Raw genomic sequence first — 25,222 nt, forward strand, 5'->3', positions numbered from 1 at the left:
AGGCCTGGCTCACAGTCTCCGCTCTAATTCATCCCAAAGGTGTTCTATAGGGTTGAGGTCAGGACTCTGTGCAGGCCAGTCAAGTTCCTCCACCCCAAATTGGCTCCTCCATGTCTTTATGGACCTTGCTTTGTGCACTGGTGGGCAGTCATGTTGGAACAGGAAGGGTCCATCCCCAAACTCTTCCCACAAAGTTGGGAGCATGAAATTGTCCAAAATGTCTTGGTATGCTGACGCCTTAAGAGTTCCCTTCACTGGAACTAGGGGGCCAAGCCCAACCCCTGAAAAACAACCCCACACCATAATCCCCCCTCCACCAATCTTTACACTTGGCACAATGCAGTCAGGCAAGTATCATTCTCTTTTCAACCACAAAACCCAGACACGTCCATCGGATTGCCAGACATAGAAGCATGATTGGTCACTCCAGAGAACACGTCTCCATTACTCTTGAGTCCAGTGGTGGCGTGCTTTACACCACTGCATCCGACGATTTGCATTGCACTTGGTGATGTAAGGCTTGGAGGCAACTGCTCGGCCATGGAAACCCATTCCATGAAGCTCTCTACACACTGTTGTTGTGCTAATCTGAAGGCCACATTATTATTATTATTATTATTATACAGTATTTATAAAGCGCCAATAGTTCGCTCAGCGCTGTACATTACAAAGGGAGACAGAACATGTGACAGAACAATACCAATACAATGCAAAACATGAGGGGATCAAGGGCCCTGCTCTTTCGAGCTTACAATCTAGGAGGGAGGGGGTGGTGGCACAGGAGGAGATAGCTGTGGGGGATGGAGTGGTAGGAAGAGTGGAGGAGGGAGGCAAGTTAGCAGGGGGTGGGGTAGGCTTCCCTGAAGAGATGGGTTTTCAGGGTGTGCCTAAAGGAGAGGAGAGTAGGTGATAATCTGATGGGTTGGGGCAGGGAGTTCCAGAGGATGGGTGACACCCTGGAGAAGTCCTGGAGGCGGGCATGGGAGGAGGAGACCAGGGAACTAGAGAGAAGGAGGTCTTGTGAGGAGCGGAGTGTGCGTGCTGGGCGGTACTTGGATATTAGGTCAGTGATGTAGTTCGGGGCAGTATGGTGGACAGCTTTGTACGTCAGCGTTAGGATTTTGAATTTGATCCGTTGCGCAATCGGAAGCCAGTGGAGGGATTGGCAGAGGGGGGTGGCGGAGACAGAGCGGTTGGAAAGGTGAATGAGTCTGGCAGCCGTGTTCAGGATGGACTGAAGAGGGGATAGCCAGCGGCGAGGCAGGCCAGTGAGGAGGGAGTTGCAGTAGTCGAGTCGTGATATGATGAGGGAGTGGATGAGCTGTTTAGTGGTTTCTGGGGTTAGGAACGTGCGGATTTTGGCGATGTTGCGGAGGTGGAGTCTGCACGAGTTTGTTAAAGATTGGACTTGGGGCTGGAAGGATAGGTTGGAGTCCAGAATGACACCCAGTACTCTGGCCTGCAGGGCGGGTTTGATGGTAGCGTTGTTGGATGTGATGGAGAAATCAATGGGGGGTGGTGTCCGGGCTGGGGGGAAGACAAGAAACTCGGTTTTGGAGAGAATGAAGGTTGGAGGTCTTTAGCTATTGACTCTGCAGACAGTTGGAAACTTCTGCACACTGTGCGCTTCAGCATGCGCTGACCCCGCTCTGTGGAAGGTTGCACTGTGATGGAGACAGAATTGTGCTGGAGGCAGCAGTGTGATGGAGGCTGCAGTGTGATGGAAGTTGCAGTGTGATGGGGACAGCAGTGTGCTGGAGGCTGCAGTGTGATGGTAGTTGCAGTGTGATGGGGACAGCAGTGTGCTGGAGGCTGCAGTGTGATGGAAGTTGCAGTGTGATGGGGACAGCAGTGTGCTGGAGGTTGCAGTGTGATGGGGAAAGCAGTGTGCTGAAGGCTGCAGTGTGCTGGAGGCAGCAGTGTGATGGGGACAGCAGTGTGATGGAGGTGGCAGTGTGATGGAAGTCACAGTGTGATGGAGGCAGCAATGTGCTGGAGGCTGCAGTGTGCTGGAGGCTGCAGTGTGCTGGAGGCAGCAGTGTGATGGAGGTCGTAGTGTGCTTATGAAGGCTGCAGTTTGACCCTAAAAAGAAACAACAAAATGTTTGTAAACATTCTATCTATTATCCCTAAATATAAATAAATAAATACTCCATGTCTCCGTTAGGATGGGAAATGTCAGATTATTATCTGCAGATACATAGGACGAATAATAATAGACGCCTAACTGCTTGGAGGGGCACGCGAGGGCCAGGCTGCAGTGTGATGGGGACAGCAGTGTGCTAGAGGCTGCAGTGTGCTGAAGGCTGCCGTGTGATGGAGGCTGCAGTGTGATGGGGACACAAGTGTGCTGGAGGCTGTAGTGTGATGGAATTCGCAGTGTGCTGGAGGCTGCAGTGTGATGGGGACACAACTGTGCTGGAGGCAGCAGTGTGCTGGAGGCTGCAGTGTGATGAGAACAGCAGTTTGCTGGAGGCTGCAGTGTGCTGGAGGCTGCAGTGTGATGAGAACAGCAGTGTGCTGGAGGTTGCAGTGTGATGGGGACAGCAGTGTGCTGGAGGCTGCAGTGTGATGGGGACACAAGTGCGCTGGAGGCAGCAGTGTAATGGAAGTTGCAGAGTGCTGGAGGCGGCAGTGTGCTGGAGGTGGCAGTGTGATGGAGGCTGCAGTGTGATGGGGACGGCAGTGTGCTGGAGGCGGCAGTGTGTTGGAGGCGGCAGTGTGCTGGAGGCTGCAGTGTGCAGGAGGCGGCAATGTGCTGGAGGCGGCAGTGTGATGGAGGCTGCAGTGTGATGGGGACGGCAGTGTGATGGAGGCGGCAGTGTGATGGAGGCGGCAGTGTGCTGGAGGCGGCAGTGTGCTGGAGGCGGCAGTGTGATGGAGGCTGCAGTGTGATGGAGGCTGCAGTGTGCTGGTGGCTGCAGTGTGATGGAGGTTGCAGTGTGATGGAGGCTGCAGTGTGCTGGTGGCTGCAGTGTGATGGAGGTTGCAGTGTGATGGGGACGGCAGTGTGATGGAGGCGGCAGTGTGATGGAGGCTGCAGTGTGATGGAGGCTGCAGTGTGATGGGGACGGCAGTGTGATGGAGGCGGCAGTGTGATGGAGGCTGCAGTGTGATGGAGGCTGCAGTGTGCTGGTGGCTGCAGTGTGATGGAGGTTGCAGTGTGATGGAGGCTGCAGTGTGCTGGTGGCTGCAGTGTGATGGAGGTTGCAGTGTGATGGAGGTTTCCGTGTGATGGGGACAGCAGTGTGATGGAGGTGGCAGTGTGATGGAGGTCGTAGTGTGCTTATGAAGGCTGCAGTTTGACCCTAAAAAGAAAAAACAAAATGTTTGTAAACATTTTATCTATTATCCCTAAATATAAATAAATAAATACTCCATGTCTCCGTTAGGATGGGAAATGTCAGATTATCTGCCGATCCGTAGGAGGGATAATAATAGATGCCTAACTGCTTGGAGGGGCACACGAGGGCCAGTCTGGACCCTCAGCAGACGCCCACTCATCACACAATGCGGCACTGTGCTGCGACAATGACTGACCATGATCATATTCCTTGTCTCTTGTGGAATACAGACTCCAATACATCAATGCTACACAATGGGCAGCTCATCGCCGAAAGTGAAAGTTAGAGAAAATCAAAGGCTTGCGTGTGAAAGATAAATGGCCATTAATCCATGCAGCTGCATTCCCCCCGGATCTGGAATACTGATGGACCCCCACCATGTTAGTCCTCAGCGACTGGCCCTGGTCCTTTCCAAGAACCCCAACTAAAATAAACCCTGTGTGACTTAACCCTTCACTGCCTGTACACTCACCCCATTTAAGCCTTCAAGCATAACAGAAAAAGACCAACACAGGTTATTCTTTCTGTCTGTGACCCAGTTGGCGAGATTCCCCCTTACTTATTATCCCCGTGACACCTGTAGAAGAAACGGGAGGAGCGGTTGTTACCAGCACAGGGAGACATGGACAGTAAATAATGGACAGGGTCACTCAATTCTACAGCACTGGAATCCTGGGACCAGAAGATATCGCTCCATCCTCCCTCTAGATATAGGGGTAGCAGATGTAGCAAACACTATGGGGCCCTTGAATCTGGGGGGCCCAGCACCGAGTAAAAGATGCAGGTATTTTCTTAGTGGAAAAACGGTCATAATTTTCAGAAAAATCTCTTTCAGAAAAATCTCTTACATTGAATGTTTTACCAAATAATGAGGAGCTGCAGGGTGATATATATTGGTGGTGGGGCTCAAAGGAGCATAGAAGACTGTCCATGCACAGGAAGAGAGAGAGCAGAGAGATGACACCCTCGGCCTGCTTGCTGCTCTTTCATTATCCATTTACATGTTGAGGGATGGGGCGGGAAGCCACCAGGCTGCATTGCTTATCTGCAGAATGGGAAAGTCAGGATGGATGGATAGAGATGCTGATCCTTTGGCGGGAAGAACAACTCCACTATACGTTGTTTTATGTGGATTTTGCTGTTTGCCCGGAGTTCAGCCTTAATAAGGAGCAGGGGCGGACTGACAACTCATGGGGCCCCCGGGCAATAGGGGATCATGGGGCCCCTGTGTCCTTGCCAAAACTCAAAAAAGCCTATGAAAAAGGTACCAGGGACATCACTCCCTACTGACCCGGGGCCCTCGGGCAGTGCTCGAGTTTCCAAATGGTCAGTCCGCCCCTGATAAGGGGCAACCCTGGAATGGTGATACCTCTGCCTTGCCATCAAGGCTTGTAGTGCCCTCTGTGGGGGACTGAGGAATGGCAGCCAGCTCTGCTGGGAGTTGTAGTGCCCTCTGTAGGGGACTGAGGAATGGCATCCCACTATTCTAGGACGTGTAGTGAGCTCTATAGAGGACTGAGCAATGGCAGCCTGCTATGCTGGGACTTATAGTGCCCTCTATAGGGGACTGAGGAATGGTAGACCACTATACTGGGACTTGTAGTGCCCTCTGTGGGGGACTGAGATATGGTAGCCCACTATGCTGGGACATGTAGTGCCCTCTGTGGGGGACTGAGATATGGTAGCCCACTATGCTGGGACTTGTAGTGCCCTCTGTGGGGGACTGAGGAATGGTAGCCCACTATGCTGGGACTTGTAGTGCCCTCTGTGGGGGACTGAGATATGATAGCCCACTATGCTGGGACTTGTAGTGCCCTCTCTGGGGGACTGAGGAATGGCATCCCACTATTCTAGGACGTGTAGTGAGCTCTATAGAGGACTGAGGAATGGCAGCCTGCTATGTTGGGACTTATAGTGCCCTCTATACGGGACTGAGGAATGGTAGACCACTATGCTGGGACTTGTAGTGCCCTCTGTGGGGGACTGAGATATGGTAGACCACTATGCTGGGACTTGTAGTGCCCTCTGTGGGGGACTGAGATATGGTAGCCCACTATGCTGGGACTTGTAGTGCCCTCTGTGGGGGACTGAGGAATGGTAGCCCACTATGCTGGGACTTGTAGTGCCCTCTGTGGGGGACTGAGATATGATAGCCCACTATGCTGGGACTTGTAGTGCCCTCTGTGGGGGACTGAGATATGATAGCCCACTATGCTGGGACTTGTAGTGCCCTCTGTGGGGGACTGAGATATGGTAGCCCACTATGCTGGGACTTGTGGTGCCCTCTGTAGAGGACTGAGGAATGACAGCCCGCTATGCTGGGACTTGCAGTGCCCTCTGTGGGTGACCTGGGATTTTTCAGTCCCCCACAGTCTAGAGCACTACAAGTCCCAGCATAGCAGGCTGCCATTTCTCAGTCTCCCACCGAAAGAACTACAAGTCTAAGCACAGTGGCCTGCCATTCCTCAGCCTCCACAGACGGCACTCCAAAAGCCTGCATACCAGGCCCTTCCCCACTCTCCGCTTACATCAGTGTCCTCTTGGCAGGTCTCCTTCAAGAGTCTTAGCAGCATGTCTTACTGCCGGATTGGTGGTAGGGAGGCGGAGCAAGTCTGGACAGGAGGAGGAAGTTACATCCTCCTCCTCTGATGTGGGGCCTGTTCAAGCATTTAATTGGTTGCAGAGAAGATAGGGGAAGCATGTGCCAGTGCTCTTCATACTGTATTAAAAAGAAAATGTCTGTGGTGGAAGCAGCCTTTTTACGGGGCATCAGAGTGGCTGGGGGGCAATTGCCCCCAGGCCTAGTCCACCCCTTGTATGACTTTGGACAGTTCTTGACCATGACTTGTATCTGCTGATTTCCTGTTTGACCATTGATAGTTCTTGACCACAGCCTGTCTCTATGATTCCCAGTTTGATCTTGGCAAGTTCTTGACTATGGCTTGTCTCTGTGATTCCCGGTTTGACCTTAGATAGATTCTGACCATGGCTTATCTCTGTTGATTCCTGGTTTGACCTTAGCTAATTCTTGATCACGACTTGTCTCTGCTGATTCCCAATCTGACCTTGGCTAGTTCTTGACCACAGCTTGTTGCTGCAGATTCCCAGGTGGACTTCAGCTAGTTCCTGACCACGGCTTGTCTCTGCCGATTCCTGTTTTTATTTCAGCTAGTTCCTGACCACGGCTTGTCTCTGTGATTCAGGGTTTGACCTTGGCTAGTTCCTGACCACGGCTTGTCTCTGCTGATTCCTGGTTTTATTTCATCTAGTTCTTGACCACGGCTTGTCTCTGTGATTCGGGGTTTGACCTTAGTTAGATTCTGACCATGGCTTGTCTCTGTGATTCAGGGTTTGACCTTGGCTAGTTCCTGACCACGGCTTGTCTCTGCTGATTCCTGGTTTTATTTCAGCTAGTTCCTGACCATGGCTTGTCTCTGTGATTCAGGGTTTGACCTTGGCTAGTTCCTGACCACGGCTTGTCTCTGCTGATTCCTGGTTTTATTTCATCTAGTTCTTGACCACGGCTTGTCTCTGTGATTCAGGGTTTGACCTTAGTTAGATTCTGACCATGGCTTGTCTCTGTGATTCAGGGTTTGACCTTGGCTAGTTCCTGACCACGGCTTGTCTCTGCTGATTCCTGGTTTTATTTCAGCTAGATCCTGACCATGATCTGTCTCTACCGATTCCTGGTTTGACCTTGGCTAGATCTTCATCACAGGTTTTCACTAATGACCCTCTGGTTTGATCTCAGCTTTCCTCCCATCCAAGGCTCTGTCTGCTACCCTGTCTGCTGCTGTCTGCCTTCTCAGCCATTGACTACCACTTGTCTAGATCATGCTTCCACCCTGCTGTGTGTTCCAGTGTCCTGACCAGCTGCCTTCTGGTCTACCTTGTCCCAGGGACATTCCGGTCAGTCTGCACAGACACTTCACAACAAAGCCAGCCTTCAGAAGAGCTATTCTGTATACTGGACTTTTAGCCCATGGGCCACTCTGTGCCCTTTCACTCCCTATGCTCTGCGGGTGCGTCTAGACAAGAGTTGTAAGGGAAGACTTCTTGTCATTTCGGCCTCCAACTAAGTACATGATAGGAGATTTATTCAGATGCTTTTTAAAAAATATCTGCTGTCAGTACACATATGATTCTTATAAAAAAAAGTGCATGGAAAAAAGTGCTGCAAACAAAAGTATCAAGTCTACCAAACAAATGTTTATAGCTTGTAATTGTGTATGTACGCAGGAATATAAGTGTACAGAATGAGATGTGACTACATCTCTTGGGCACAAAGCCTTTGGGAATATTATCTTCTCACTCTCTTTTTTTTTAGGGCCCATTCACACTGAACAGTTTTGATTAGTTTTTCAGTTTAAAAAGCAGAAGAAACATGCATGAAAAACACATCCCTTTAAACTCTATGGAACTCTTCAAACTGGTCCATTGCATTTCGGGCTGCTTTCACAGTGCTTTGATGAAAAAAACACCGAAAAACTCATAATGGCAGTTGTGTTTTTAGCAGTCCCGCTTGATGCATTTTTGGTGCATGTTAACCACTTTGCGCCGGCACCTCCCGGCCCTTTAACAGTTTCAGAAGCGGGCGTGGTTTTAGGGTTATGTAACCATTGTGATTTGCTGTCATGGCGGTCACATGATCAGAAAAGGTCCTGATCGCAAGGGGAGATCAGGAACTTTCCGTGAGTCACGGACATATGTGCTGGGAGCAGCAGGGCGTGCTCTCAACACACGTGTATTTTCTAATGGCACGCAAATATGCGGTCGCTTGGCGTCAAGGCCCAGACGCCGAGAGGTCGCATATTTGCGTGTGCACGGCGTCTAGGGGTTAAGACCCTTTCACACTGATCAGTTTTCAGTTAAAAAAGTGGAAGATTATGCGTTTTTATAGTGTTTTTGCATTGGAGCAGTGTAAAAAGCAGCCAAAAATGCAACTGACAGGTGTGAAGAGTTCCACAGGATTTAAAAGGGTGCATTTTAGGCATTTTTCTTTGCCATAATGTGAATTCTGATGTCATAGTGCAATAGTCTCAAAGGTTAAACGCATTGCGACAGACCAGTGTGAATAAGCCCTTCATTTTTATCTGATTTGAATGGGTGAGCTTGAGTGGGAGGGATGAGCTGCGTTAGGGGACACACAGGGCAAAGGTCTGTCTGACGAAGAAACCGATGATGACAACTGAGACAAATCAAAATTGCTTTTACGTAATTTAGCTGCACGAATTGATGAATTTTGGGACATCAATATTCTATAAAGCTTTTGAAGACAATTGCCATTATCAGAGCGTGGGAAAAAGAGAACCGTATTTTTCTATGGAATTTCCCTTCATTTCTACAGTTCTGTCCGCCAGTTAGAAAAAAAAGCATGGCTCGTGTTCCCCAAGATTCCAACATAATCTCTTCCATATGTTTGGCATATAACATGGAAGATTGCAGGATTTTGGATTAACCCTAAAACACAAACATCCCGAGTCGCAGCTGCTGGGCACCATTTCAGCCATCTGCCCCCACAGCATATTTATGCGGCGTCACCCCGCGGATTGTCTGCACAGAGCTTACTAACTTACTATTTGTAGACCTTAATAATAAGGGATGGGTCCTGAAAGAACTTCATCTAAGACCCTTGGATGTACCTAATATGGCTGCAGCAGGAACAAGGCCTTGTTCATAAATATCAAACAACAACAAAGAAAAAAATCCCAGCTGAACTCACCAACCAGCTTGCAACCAATCAAATTGTCCTAACAGTTCAGAGGGGTTTAGTTTGCACACATTTGCAAATACATGCAGACGCTGCAGAACCTCTTCATGGGACCCCTGTATTCTGCAGTCCTAACTCTATAAATTTTGAGAGCCTCCATAATAAAAGCACATTTATAATAATTGATAGACTGAGGGCAGGTAAGCCTGGAGGGAGCCCACCCCTCCTTAAAGTCACAGGGGAGCACTGGACACTCAGCACATTGGCAGCTAAGGTGTCCAGTGCGCCCCTCAGCAGACTGCAGCTTACTGGGATACTGTGAAGAGGCTCTGCAACTTACACATGTATTTGCAAATGTGTGCAAACAAAACCCGTTTTTAGCGTGAACTGTTAGGACAATTCGGTTGCTTGTTGGCTGGCTGGTCGGTAAATTGAGCTGGGAAATTTTCTTGGTTGTTGTTTGATGTGTCTCCCTTCCATGTGCTCCTTGCTGCTAAAGTCAGTTGTAGATTGGGGCAGTTGAAATTTGTTTGTACTTGTTTATAAATACTTTGTAACTTTATTATAGTTATTTTAATGTATTTAGAAGACATAATATCACACGACATCAGTTAAAGCAACGTCACACGTAAAAAAAAGGATCTGCATTTTACAAACATTTTACTTTTTAAAAATGAATTAAAATACACATTTTACATGCACAAAAAGCTTCTAAAATCTATGTAAAGTGAGCGTACAATGTCTGGAAGATGGATCTGTTGTGGATCTGGAAGACCATTTCTGGAGGACGCTACTGTAGGCAGTGGTGTAGTTAGGTTTTGTGCTGCCCTAGGCAACACAAAAATTGGCGCCCCCCCAGCCTACCCCCCCCCCACACACACACACAGAAAGAGACTGACATTGACCAAGAGCACCCCAGCTCTCCACCCAAGCCTTCCACTTCCATTGCCCCCCATACACCAGGCACCATCCCCCATGACGAGAGAGAGAAAGACACTCACCTTCACAGCTCCAGACATCCCCAGGAATGAGAGTCGGGCTGTGCATACACTGCCATGAAACCCACAGAATCTCTCGGAACCCACCAGGTCCCCATGGTGTGTTTCTCTTCTTCCCTCCCTTCTTCCAAGAGGCAGTGCTGCCCCCCCCTGAAAAATGCTGCCCTAGGCAAATGCCTTGTTTGCCTTGTGGTAAATACACCCCTGACTGTAGATAGCTGGGCTGGAGAAGATCCCTCTTTCAGTGAAGAATGTCACAGGGAAGCTGGTTGGGATACTGTGTCTGGACATTGTGAGTAGGACCTTTCCTAAAACTTCATGTGTGCCTTTGCTTTGAGGGTTAGATGCCAAAGGTAGTTACAAGGACTGTAAATGCTCTTAAAGAGCCTCAGATAGATTGGCTGCCTCCTCTACCTCCAGCAATATTTAACGGCTGCTGTTGAAGGATGTTTGCTTGAGAATCTGTCCTCCTGTACCTGCTTGCATTTTTGGAGTATCCTGCACCCTCACCCCTCTCTCCTGTTCAAGTACTGCAATAAAACTACAAAAAAAACATCCCCTAGACTGAGCTTGTGTTTGTCAGTGAACGTAGGAACTGCTACCTGGGTCTGGCTGCCTCTCAACAGGTGAGGGAGACCTGGTTTATTTCCAGTGGCCTCTTAATGATGAGCACAGCAGATGGTACTGCTTGTTTTTGAATGCAAGCCTGTGAATAAGCAACTTAAAGTGAACCTATGGCCATGTTATGGCCATCAAGTATTTCCATATTCTTAACAGTCAGTAAAGGAGGTTTAAAACAAGCCATCACTGACCTTTGTAGCTGCAGGCACTGTGGAGCAATTCATCCTCAAATTCACAACAGCAGCAGTGAAATCATCCAAGTCTGGTCTCAGCAGTCTACTCTCTCCCCTTTTCATGTGCTCCTGCTCTGCATACATTACAGATTAGAATGCTGGCAGACTGGCCACTGCTGGGAGGGGGAGCTGAACTGCTACTGAGAGAAAGTAACAGTGCTTCTTCTGTAAATTTTGAGGATGAAGTTCTTTGCAGTGCCTACAGCTAAAAAGTTTAGCGAGGGCTTGTCTTAAACCTTCTTAGGAATATGTAAATATTTTGAATGTCCATAGCTTGGCCACATGTTCACTTTAAGGTGTCTATTACAGAGCATGCATTTAAAAACATGTGTTGACAGAGAAACACTTTCAAGCTGAACCCTGGCCAAAAACTATTTTTGTCATGGGCACTGACAATCCACACTAATGAAGCGCATCCCATATGTCCAAGCTGCTGTGTTATGTACAACTCTGACTTTCGCTCACCCACGTACAGTACAATCAGCACCAAACATCCGGTCTTCAGAGTTACAGTTTCGGACCTCAGGTCACAATGGGTTGCTTGTATGCCAGTTCCTCTGCTGAGTAAGCATCTTGCATTCGTATTAATCAATGCATTCTGTAAATGAAGGGAGGGCATCCCCCCTTTTCCAATCACAGAACATCTGAATTACTGCACTGTATGAAGGTGAGTGAAAGTCAGAATTGTGCATAGTGTGCAGCCTAGCCACATGGGATGCACTGCATAGCAATGATTTATTCATACAGAGGTCTGTGGGTGCTTGTTTATTAAATTTATTTGCTGCCCATTAGTCTGTGATATATCAGAACACCCAAATCCTTCCCCATCATTGACTCCAAGTCTATGGTCTACCAGAACACCCAGATCTTTCCACACCATTGACTCATAGTCTACAATCTACCAGAATACCCTAATCCTTCTCCATCATGGACTCCAAGTGTGTGATCTACCAGAATACCCAGAGACTTCTTCATCATTGACTCCAAGTCTATGATCTATGAGAACACCCAGATCTTTCACCATCACTGACTCCAAGTCTATGATCTACCAGAACACCCAGCTCTTTCCACATCATTGAATCCAAGTCTATGAACTATGATTATCAAAACACAGAGATCCTTCTCCACCATTGACTCCAAGTCTATGATATACCAGAACACCCAAATCTTTCCACATCATTGACTCATGGTCTACAATCTACCAGAATACCCTGATCCTTCTCCATCACTGACTTATGGTCTATGATCTACCAGAATACCCTGATCCTTCTCCATCACTGACTTATGGTCTGTGATCTACCAAAATACCCTGATCCTTCTCCATCACTGACTCATGGTCTATGATCTACCAGAACACCCTGATCCTTTTCCATCATTGACTCCAAGTGTATGATCTACCAGAACACCTAAATGCTTCCTCACCATTGACTCCACGTCCATGACCAACCAGAACACCCAGATCCTTCTCCATGATTAACTCCAAGTCTATGATCAATCAGAACACCCAGATCCTTTGCCATCATTGACTTCAAGTCTATGGTTTACCAGAACACCCAGATCTTTCCACATCATTGACTCATAGTCTACAATCTACCAGAATACCCTGATCCTTCTCCGTCATGGTCTCCAAGTGTGTGATCTACCAGAAAACCCAGATCCTTCTTCATGATTGACTCCAAGTGTATGATCTATGAGAACACCCAGATCCTTCTCCACCATTGACTCCAAGTCTATGACCTACCAGAACTCCCAGCTCTTTCCATATCATTGAATCCAAGTCTATGAACTATGATTATCAGAACACCGAGATCCTACTCCACCATTGACTCCAAGTCTATGATATACCAGAACACCCAGATCTTTCCACATCATTGACTCATGGTCTACAATCTACCAGAACACCCTGATCCTTCTCCATCACTGACTCATGGTCTATGATGTACCAGAATACCCTGATCCTTCTCCATCATTGACTCCAAGTGTATGATCTACCAGAACACCTAAATGCTTCCTCACCATTGACTCCACGTCCATGACCTACCAGAACACCGAGATCCTTCTCCATGATTAACTCCAAGTCTATGATCAATCAGAACACCCAGATCCTTCGACATCATTGACTTCAAGTCTATGGTTTACCAGAACACCCAGATCTTTCCACATCATTGACTCATAGTCTACAATCTACCAGAATACCCTGATCCTTCTCCGTCATGGTCTCCAAGTGTGTGATCTACCAGAATACCCAGATCCTTCTTCATGATTGACTCCAAGTCTATAAACTACGAGAACACCCAGCTCTTTCCACATCGTTGACTCCAAGTCTATGAGCCTATGATTATCAGAACACCCAGATCCTTCACCACCATTGACTCCAAGTCTGTGATACCAGAACACCCATATCCTTCTCCATCATTGGCTCCAAGTGTATGATCTACCAGAACACCCATATCCTTCTCCATCATTGACTCCAAGTCTATGATCTACCAGAACACCTACAGTTGCAAGAAAAAGTATGTGAACCCCTTGGGATTACGTGGAGTTTTGCATGAATTGGCCATAAAATGTGCTCTGAACATCATCTAAGTCACAACAAAAGAAGAACACAGTCTGCTGAACATAATACTACACAAACATTAGATGTTGCCATGGTTTAATTGCACATAACATGTAAACATTCACAGTGCAGGGAGGAAAAAGTATATGAGGCCCTAGCTTAATGACTTCTCCCAGAGCTAATTGGAGCCAGGAGTGAGCCAACGTTGACTCCAATCAGTGTGATGATATTGGATGTGTTGCTGACAGCTGTCCTGCCCTTAAAAAACACACACCTGTTTTGGGTTTACTGGTTTCAAGAAGCACTGTCTGATGTGAACCATGCCTCGCAGAAAAGAGCTCTCAGAAGACCTACCATCAAGAATCTTTGACTTGCATGACGCTGGAAAGGGTTACAAAAGTATCTCCAAAAGCCTTGATGTTCATGTGTCCACGGTAAGACAGACTGTCTACAAATGGAGAAAGTTAAGCACTGTTGCTACTCTCCCTAGGCGTAGTCGTCCTGTAAAAATGACTGCAAAAGCACAGCGCAGAATGCTGCATGAGGTAAAGAAGAATCCCAGAGTGTCAGCTAAAGACCTACAGAAATCTCTGGCACAGGCTAACATTTTTGTTGACACATCTACAATAAGGAAAACATTAAACAAGAATGGAGTACATGGGAGGACACCATGGAGGAAGCCATTGCTGTCCAAAAAGAATATTGCAGCACGTTTGAAGTTTGCAAAAGAGCACCTGGATGTTCCACAGCACTACTGGCAAAATATACTGCGGACAGATGAAACCAAGATTGAGTTGTTTGGGAAGAACACACAACACTATGTGTGGAGAAAAAAAGGCACAGCACACCAACATCAAAACCTCATCCCCGTTGTGAAACATGGCGGAGGGAGCATCATGGTTTGGGGCTGCTTTGCTGCCTCAGGACCTGGACGGATTGTTGTCATTGATGGGAAAATGAATTCCAGAGTTTATCAAGACATTTTGCAGGAAAACGTACGACCATCTGTCCGCCAACTGAAGCTCCGCAGAGGATGGGTGATGCAACAGGACAATGACCCAAAGCATACAAGTAATTCAACAAAACAATGGCTGCAACAGCACAGAATACGCCTTCTGGAGTGGCCCAGTCAGAGTCCTGACCTCAACCCGATTGAAATGCTGTGGCATGACCTTAAGAGAGCGATTCACACCAGACATCCCAAGAATATTGCTACACTGAAACCGTTTTGTGAAGAGGAGTGGTCCAAAATGACTCCAGATCGTTGTGCAGGTCTGATCTGCAACTACAGGAAACGTTTGGTTGAGGTTATTGCTGCCAAAGGAGGGTCAACCAGTTATTAAGTCCAAAGGTTCACATACTTTTTCCTCCCTGCACTGTGAATGTTTACATGTTATGTGCAATTAAACCATGGCAACATCTAATGTTTGTGTAGTATTATGTTCAGCAGACTGTGTTCTTCTACTGTTGTGACTTAGATGACGTTCAGAGCACATTTTATGCCCAATTCATGCAAAACTCCACATAATCCCAAGGGGTTCACATACTTTTTCTTGCAACTGTATATGCTTCTTCACCATTGACTACACGTCCATGACCTACAAGAACACCCAAATCCTTTTCCATGATTAACTCCAAGTCTATTATCATTAAGAACACCCAGATCCTTCAACATCATTGTACTCCCACTGAATGTACATTGCAAGCATGATGTAGGCCACTAAGCACAGAATTTTACTTTGATCATCATATTCCAGAGCTTTTAGGCAAGACATCTTGTAGGACCTTTATTCCCTCACAATGTTTTTGTCTGAGGTAGCACCTTCCCTGATAGTGTGTGGCTTTGCTGTCTAAGTCGCATATGATGCAAGGAACACTAGACGTATTCTTGTTCTGTGTTTCACGGTGCCAGTTGCTGAAATCGCAATGATGTTAATACAGTTGTGTTCAAAATAATAGCAGTGTGTTGAAAAAAGTGAATAAAGCTCAAAATCCTTCTAATAGCTTTTATTTCCATACACACAAATGCATTGGGAACACGACACATTCTATTCCAAATCAAAACATGAAGAAAAATATATCACATTTGTGTTGTTCCTCTAAAAAAATTGAAGAAAAGTGAATATTAGACTGTTCAAAAAAATCGCAGTGTTTGTATTCTTTACAAACTCAAACATTCACTATATAAACTGAGAAATGTTTGAAGATTTTGCTTTCCTTTGAATCACTTAATGAATATTTGGTTGTAGTCGCACTGTTTCTGAGAACTGCTGTACATCTGTGTTGCATGGAGTCACCCAACTTCTGGCCCCTGTGATCAGGTATTCCAGCCCAGGATGATTGGACTACATTCTACAGTTCTTCTCTATTTCTTGGTTTTGCTTCAGAAACTGCATTTTTGATGTCACCCCACAAGTTTTCTATTGGATTAAGATCCGGGGATTGGGCTGGCCACTCCATAACGTCAATCTTGTTGGTCTGGAACCAAGATGTTGCACGTTTACTGGTGTGTTTGGGGTCGTTGTCTTGTTGGAACACCCATTTCAAGGGCATTTCCTCTTCAGCATAAGGCAGCATGACCTCTTCAAGTATTCTGATGTATTCAAACTGATCCATGATCCCTGGTATGCAATAAATAGGCCCAACACTGTAGTATGAGAAATATCCCCATATCATGATGCTTGCACCACCATGCTTCACTGCCTTCACAGTGTACTGTGGCTTGAATTCAGTGTTTGGGGGTCGTCTGACAAACTGTCTCCGGCCACTAGACCCAAAAAGAACAATCTTACTTCCATCAGTCCACAAAATGTTGCGCCATTTCTCTTTAGGCCAGTCAATGTGCTCTTTGGCAAATTGTAACCTCTTCAGCACGTCTTTTTTTCAACAGTGGGACTTTGCGGGGGCTTCTTGCAGATAGCTTGGCTTCACATAGGCGTCTTCTAATTGTAACAGTACTCACAGGTAACTTTACACCTTCTTTGATCTTCCTGGAGCTGATTGTTGGCTGAGTCCGCGCCATTTTGGCTATTCTTCTATCCATTCGAATTATAGTTCTTCGCTTTCTTCCACGTCCTTCAGGTTTTGGTTGCCATAAAGCATTTGCAATCATTTTAGCTGAGCAGCCTATCATTTTCTGCACTTCTTTATATGTTTTACCCTCTCCAATCAACTTTTTAATCAAGGTACGCTGTTCTTCTGAACAATGTCTGGAACGACCCATTTTCCTCAGAATTTCAGAGAGAAATGCACTGTAAGCAGCATGTACAACATTTGCTGCCTTCCTTCCTTAAATAAGGGCAATAATTGCCACCTGTTTTTCAAAGAATGAATGACCTCACTAATAGAACTCCACACTGCTATTATTTTGAACACGCCCCTTTCAATTAGTGATTCAATTACACAGAATCAGCAGCATGTATGTCATGACTGTTGGGTCTGTTGGATTTCTATTACTCTACTACACCTGCTAGTAAATTATTTGCCATGTAGAAATATCATTTCTACCAAAAACAGTGATTGATCCGGTTAGTGATGTCTGTCTGCTATTATTTTGAACACAATTGTATGTTGTTGTGTTTAAAAAAAAAAACAAAAAAATGCTGCCTGCGGCATGGAAAATGTTGTCAAAACTTTCCTGGGCTCACATATAGATCCATGGAGCTACAATCAGTTTGTCTCACAGTACAAGGTTCACAGTCCCACGATCTTTCTTAATTTGAACAACTGTGGCCTGAACAGAAGATCCCTGTTTTTTATATATAGATTTCTGATGGAAGGCCAAAGCCAAATTCCTCTCTTTTGTCCATTCTGGGAGAGGGATCTCGGCCACCCAACTCCAACAAAGGAAATTTTTTTTTTTTTGCTCTTTGATTTCTATTTATAATGGACTCCAGCAGTTGGGACACACATTCCTCTCTAGATGAAATTTCATCTACTCTTACCTAATTTTTTTTTCCAAAATAAATATTCCAATAGCTAGAGAGGGCTCCTTATTGCCCAAAAGTAAGACAATAATGGATCTAACTTTCCCTCATTAATAGAAGTCTCTTAACAGTTGCCGTTTTCTTTTTTATTGGAATAATATAAAAACAGAAATATATAAAAAATATCCCCTCTCTATTCTATGTATCATCAGCCCAATAAAGTGAACCTGTCAGCTGTTCAAGGAACACCATATGTACAAATGTATGTGAACTCAACTCCCATTGATAGGGTTCAGGTGTCTCCAGTGAAGGGTCTTGCTAATATTACACCATACAAAGACATTGTAGAAAACTGTGCTCTTCCAACTCTGTGGTAACAGTTTTCTGTTCCAGCATAACTATGCCCCTCTGTTGAAAACCAGCTGCAAAAAGAGATGGTTTGACCAGTTTGGTGTGGATGAGATTGAGTGTCCTGCACAGAGCCCTGACCTTAACTGTTCTGAACACCTTTGGGATGAATTGGACCACCAATGGTGAGCCAGGTCTTCTCGTTCAACAACAGTAACTGACTTCACAAATGGGCCCAAATTCCCACAGACACTTTCCAGAAACTTGTGGAAAGTCTTCCCAGAAGAGTGTACGATGTTATAGACACAAAGCAACCAATTCCATATTAATGGTCATGGTTTTGGAATGGGATGTCCAACAAGCTCATATAAATGTGATGGGTGGTGGAACTTGAGTGTCCTGCACAGAGCACTGACCTCAACCCTACCTTTGGGGTGAACACCAATGATGAGCCCCAGGTCTTCTCATCCAACATCTTTACCTGACCTCACAAATGGGCCCAAATTCCCACAGACACCTTCCAGAATCTTGTGGAAAGTCTTCCCAGAAGAGTGAAGGATGTTATAGACACAAAGCAGCCGATTCCATATTAATGGTCATGATTTTGGAATGGGATGTCCAACAAGCTCATATAAATGTGATGGGTGGTGGAACTCGAGTGTCCTGCACAGAGCACTGACCTCAACGCTACTGAATACCTTTGGGATGAACACCAATGATGAGCCTCAGGTCTTCTCATCCAACATCTTTACCTGACCTCACAAATGGGCACAAATTCCCACAAAGATTTCAAAATTTTATGAAAAGTCTTCCCAAAATAGTCAAGGATGCTATGACCACAAAAAGCTTGACCAGTTTGGTATGGAAGGAACTCGAGTGTCCCGTACAGAGCCCAGACCTCAACCCTACCAAACACCTTTGGGATGAATTATAACACCGATTTATATGAAACTCTTTTCTAAAAATACACTAAAAAAAAAAACACCCAAAATTAGGTAAGATGTCACAAGTGCTAGTCCATACACGGTGTGGCTGAAGTCTGATTGGGCTTCATTAGAGTCCAGGGCAGGGGCGGACTGACCATTTGGAAACTCGGACACTGCCCGAGGGCCCGGGGTCAGTAGGGGGCCCCATGAGATGCCCCTGGTACCTTTTTCATAGGCTTTTTTGAGTTTGGGCAAGGACACAGGGGCCCCATGATCCCCTGTTGCCCGGGGGCCCCATGAGTTGTCAGTTCTGGACCAGAGATAGTACTTCTTCCAATATGTCAGCATACCTCACCTGTATCTTTACATACAATTCCTCTACAATCTCCGGTTTCTTATCGATGACATTATTACCATCCAAATCCACATTCATCTCAGCTTGTAATGAAGGTTCCAATTCAAATCTTTGGTTTCGTTATTTTTCTCTGTGTTGGAATCTGATCCAGGTTATCGACACATCACATTTCACTCACATTGTTTTATCTCATCGATGACAAATCATGCATCTTGATGTATTACACTCCTCCAAAAAACCTGATAGGTCATGTGGTGTGTTCCAAATATTGTAACCCACAAAGGTAATACTGTAACGATTTAAAGTAGGTGAAAATTCTCATTGGAATACATTTAGTTTGCTCTGTGCACCAAGTATCATTCAACATTTTTTTAATAAATTCCTGTTTTCCCCTCTTTTCATTCTTATACCCATTTTAGTGCTGCTGATCTCTTTAACGGAACTGGACCCTGACTGCACTAGGGTATTTCAGTTAGCCTCCCGCTTCCACTGTCCAAACACAGATCCACGGACACCACCGCTGACCATACAAGACGAAACAGCACCAGACTTGTATTAACCACCTCGGCGGTATGATTATTTCAGATTTTTGGTGCTGAAAGTGGTACCATTATTTTGCATGGAAATATGTAGTTTTTTATTGTAGGCCTGTCATTTTTAGGAATAACTCACTGAAATCTGTCTGAACAAGAGTCTAGTAAACATCCCGGGTATGCTAAAATTTGAAACACAAAATCATAAATTATAATTTAATAAATAATCATAAAAATAATATAATAATAATAATACATTTAATTCAATAATATATTCAAACCAAAAACACTGAAATTTGAAATAGAGCGCCAAGTTCGCACATTGCTGAGCAAAATCGCAAAATCGTTTTCAGTGTCTGATGAGGAATTTCCCCCACAAATCATTATCACTCAATTCTGCAAGTGGTTCTGATTTACTATCGCTGTTCTCTAGCCGGTCTAAAACCGCTTTTGACCTAAAGGGACACTTTTTGGACGCCATAGACTTTTCTCAGTTTTCAGGCAGAAAGAACAGTAAAAATGCAGGCAGGGCGCCGGACAAAGCACTCGGGACAAAATGTATGTGAAATGGGTTGAAACAGCAATGTTTTACTATGTAAAATTTGTTTGGAAAAAAATGACATTTTTTAAAATGTTCAAATTTCCCGCCGCCGCCCATACGTCCCGACGTCACAGGGACCGGAACACAGAAGCCGAATGCAGGCATCGGCAGGAGGAGATGGCCGGGGACGCTGCAGGGGACACATCGCGGGAGCGAAGGACAAGGTAAGCTCTGCAGGGACTCCCTATGCAGCGCCGCATGCTAAGCCCGAGTGTAGCTCGGGGTTACCGCTTTTGGTACTGACATTTTACCCCGAACTACACTCGGGAATACCGCCAGGGAGGTTAAAACCGGAAATGTACTGCTTTATTTTAACACAGACACAAGATATATACACATGGCGGGATAATACATTTAGTAACAAGAGACACACAACAGACACCTCCCACCAAGCCAATACACATAAACACATACATCCCATAATAGTTTGCTCCCAAGCAAGACACAATAGAACAATGGGACCACTTGGCAGTAAACAATGAACAACCCCCACACCCCACCTATACATGTCTATACAATATCAGGACATTCCACCCTGTACCCCTAACAGGCACAAGGTGACTTACACATAATAGGGATATGGGGAGCTGAGACAGAGGTCTCCCCATCTCTCCAAAGGGGGCTTTGTTCCATGGGCCCCCCACCCAAAGTGACTCCCGTCACAATTTCCTCCAGCACTTTTCAGCCACGTATGTGTTTACACACTCCAGCATTGATTGCACATTATTGCTTTGCACCTGCTTTCTGATTGTACCCACGGTGGATTATATCTGCATGATGGCACCAGGGGAGCATGTGATTCGGGAGCTCATTTTGGGAGACAAGGACAGAGTATTGTCACCCTATAACAGGAAGTTCCCAAGTAAGGACCTTCATGGGGCGGGATCATCAGGGATTATTATAATGAAAGTTTCAGATTTTCAAAGTTTGCAAGAAGTGGGCTGGCTCTTGGGAGGAGTTATGCAAACAATAAAATGGCTTGATGAAGGAAAAGAAGTTCCCAGGCAGTAAATATTTGCATGCAAACCGTCCTAGGCAATGCCCACATGTGATTCTTGAAAGGACTGAAATCCAGTAAATGAAAGAGGCGGGGCCAGGTTCAGTCAGACTGTGGAGGAAAGTGCTAGATGATGCTGGACGTCCTCCAGCAAGGAAACAAGGCGGGCTCTATCTGACTTGCTGCAGGTCCTAAAGAACATTGTTAGAAGCTCACAGTGTGCAGTGAAATCACAGTAAGCCGTTTCAGACCAGGAGAGTAGCCGGTACAATGGTGCAAGGCTGAAGGGGAAGCTGGAATTTGGCTTTACCATGTTTAGACTGACATTTTAGTAATTGGATTTACATTTGCTTAGATGTATTTAAACTCACATGTGTCATAGGCCTCTTTCACACGGGTGTTCCGTATGTCCGTTTTTCATCTGTCCGTTTACGGATGAAAAATGGACCCCCATGTATTTCTATGGACTTGTGGATGTAAACGGATGAAAATCTTTTTAAATCCGTTAATTTCAGCATCCGTTAACATCCATTTTTTTAAATGGCAGTAAACCCTATTTTTCTTCTGCAAAAAAACTCGGAACGAATGAAAAACGGATGTCAGCGGATGACAACGGACCAAAAATGGATGAAAATGGATGTAAACGGATCTAAGTGGATGAAAAACGGATGTAAACCAATGTAAACAGATAAAAACGGATGTAAATCAATGTAAACAGATGAAAACCGGATGTAGACGGATGAAAAAATTAATGTAAATGGACATAAATGAAAAACAGATGTAATCTAAACAAGTGAAAAATGGATGTAAACCAATGTAAACGGATGAAAAACGGATGTAAACAGATGAAAAAATTAATGTAAACGGACATAAAGATTGTACACCCCTTGAGGGTCAGGGACTGATGTGAATGGACAATATATATGTAAAGCGCTGCGTAAATTGACAGCGATATATAGGTACCTGAAATAAATAAACAAATGAAAAACAGATGTAAACGGATCTAAACGATTGAAAAATGGATGTAAACCAATGTAAACGGATGAAAATCTTTTTACATCTGTTAATGTCTGCATCTGTTACTATCCGTGTTTTTAAATGGAAGTAAACCCTATTTTTCTTCTGCAAAAAAACCCGGAACGGACGAAAAACGGATGTCAACGGATGAAAAAATAATGTAAACGGACATAAATGAAAAACAGATCTAAACAGATCTAAACGATTGAAAAACGGATGTAAACCAATGTAAACGGATGAAAATATTTTTACATCTGTTAATGTCCGCATCCGTTAACATCCGTTTTTTTAAATGGAAGTAAACCCTATTTTTCTTCAGCAAAAAAACCCCCGGAACGGATGGAAAACGGATGTCAACGGATGTAAGAGGACCAAAAATGGATGAAAATGGATGTAAACAGATCTAAATGGATGACAAACGGATGTAAACCAATGTAAACAGATGAAAAAAATTGATGTAAATCAATGTAAACAAATGAAAAATGGATGTAAATGGATGAAAAAATTAATGTAAATGGACATAAATGGAAAACAGATGTAAACGGATCTAAACAATTGAAAAATGGACGTAAACCAATGTAAACGGATGAAAATCTTTTTACATCCGTTAATGTCCGCATCTGTTAACATCCGTGTTTTTAAATGGAAGTAAACCCTATTTTTCTTCTGCAAAAAACACCCAGAACGGACGGAAAACAGATGTCAACGGATGTAAAAGGACCAAAAATGGATGTAAACGGATCTAAATGGATGACAAACGGATGTAAACCAATGTAAACAGATGAAAAATGGATGTAAACGGATGAAAAAAATAATGTAAACGGACATAAACAAATGAAAAACAGATATAAACGGATCGAAACAATTGAAAAATAGATGTAAACCAATGTAAACGGATGAAAAAATGGATGTAAACTCATCTGTTTTTTCTGTGAAAAAAATGTGACTGAACTGAAGAAAAAAAATGGAATGCCGTGTGAAAGGACCCGTACTCATTCATGGAAACACAGATATCCCTTCAAGTGTATCAATAACATTTGTAGCCAAAATATTTGTAAATGTTGGGACTTTCCAGTAAACATTCAGGAGGTAAGAAATCAGATCCATCGTCTCCTATTTATATCAGCTGACTATTTAATTATAACTACTTCAGTAAATGATGAAACATGCTGAACAGAAATATAACATGTTAGGCCCAGGGGTGGACTGACAACTTATGGGGCCCCCAGGCAATAGGGGATCATGAGGCCCCTGTGTCCTTGCCCACACCCATAAAAGCCTATGAAAAAGCCAGTGAAGGTACCAGGGGCATCTCATGGGGCCCCCTACTGACCCCGGGCCCTCGGGCAGTGCCCGAGTGCTCGAATGGTCAGTCCGCCCCTGGTTAGGCCCCTTTCACAGGGACGTTCCAGTCGGGTCCACCTAGAGTTGCCACCTCACCAGGGGCGGGCTGACAACTCATGGGGCCCCCGGGCAATAGGGGATCATGGGGCCCCTGTGTCCTTGTCCACACTCAATGAAGCCTATAAAAAAGGTACCAGGGGCATTTCATGGGGCCCCCTACTGACCCTGGGCCCTCGGGCAGTGCCCGAGTGCTCGAATGGTCAGTCCGCCCCTGCACCTCACCCCTTTAAAACTGAACACACACAGCTTCTGTGGCTGATTAAGGTGCTAATTAAACTCACCAGGTTCACAGCTAAGCGTTTTCCCCAGCATTTTGCAGAAACGCACTACAGTCCATTTAACATGATTTCCTATGGGACAGGTTCACATCTCTGCGTTTTCACCCGTTTTTTTTGGAAAGGGTCGGGGACTTTTTTGAATGCAAAAAGTTGCGGTTTTGGTTCTATAGACTTCAATGGAAGCGCTTCAGAAAAACATGAAGTGTGTTTTTGCTGCATTTTTCCTGCGTTTTTGATGTGTTTTGCTTTAAATTTGCCTAGCAACAAGAAAAAAACGCATCAAAAATGCAGAAAAAACACATGCACAAAAATGCAAAACGCACTGCAGAAATGGATCAAACACAAACTGCATAGGTGTGAACCTAGCCTTACCCTAGGTTCACACCTAAGTGCTTTCTGCAGCGTTTTGTAGAAACGCAGGACGGTCCATTTAACATGATTTCCTATGGAACATGTTCACATCTCTGCATTTTCACCCAGTGTGTTTTTTGGAAAGGGTCAGAGACTTTTTTAAATGCAAAAAGTAGCATTTTTGGTTCTATAGACTTCAATGGAAATGCTGCAGAAAAACATGAAGTGCATTTTTGCTGCGTTTTTGCTGCATTTTGCGTTTTAAATCTGCCTAGTAACAAGAAAAAAAAGAACGCAAAATGCATCAAAAACATAGCAAAAACGCATGTGCAAAAACTGCAGAAACGGATCAAACACAAACTGCATATGTGTGAACCTAGTCTTACCCTAGGTTCACACCTGTTTTCTGCAGCGTTCTGCATTTTGCAGAAACGCAGGACAGTCTATTTAACATGATTTCCTATGGGACATGTTCGCGTTTTCACCCGGTGTGTTTTTTGGAAGGGGTCACAGACTTTTTTAAATGCAAAAAGTTGCGTTTTTGATTTATAGACTTCAATGGAAATGCTGCAGAAAAACATAAAGTGCGTTTTTGCCGCATTTTGCGTTTTAAATCTGCCTAGTAACAAGGAAAAAAAAACGCAAAATGCATCAAAAATATGGCAAAAACTCATGTACAAAAACTGCAGAAACGGATCAAACACAAACTGCATAGATGTGAACCTAGCCTTACCCTAGGTTCACACCTAAGTGTTTTCTGCAGTGTTCTGCATTTTGCAGAAACGCAGGACAGTCCATTTAACATGATTTCCTATGGGACATGTTCACATCTCTGCGTTTTCACCTGGTGTGTTTTATAGAAAGCAACAGTTGAATTTTTGGTTCTATAGACTTCAATGGAAACTCTGCAGATAAGCCTGTATTGCATTTTTGCTGTGTTTCTGAGTTTTAAATCTGCCTAGCAACAAGAAAAAAAAAGCAAAACGTGTCAAAAACGCAGGTGCAAAAACACAACGCAATGCA

This window comes from Staurois parvus, unplaced genomic scaffold, assembly GCF_062004578.1.
Source record: "Staurois parvus isolate SC_StPar_1 unplaced genomic scaffold, SC_StPar_1.0 ptg001136l, whole genome shotgun sequence".
Classification (NCBI taxonomy): Eukaryota; Metazoa; Chordata; class Amphibia; order Anura; family Ranidae; genus Staurois; species Staurois parvus.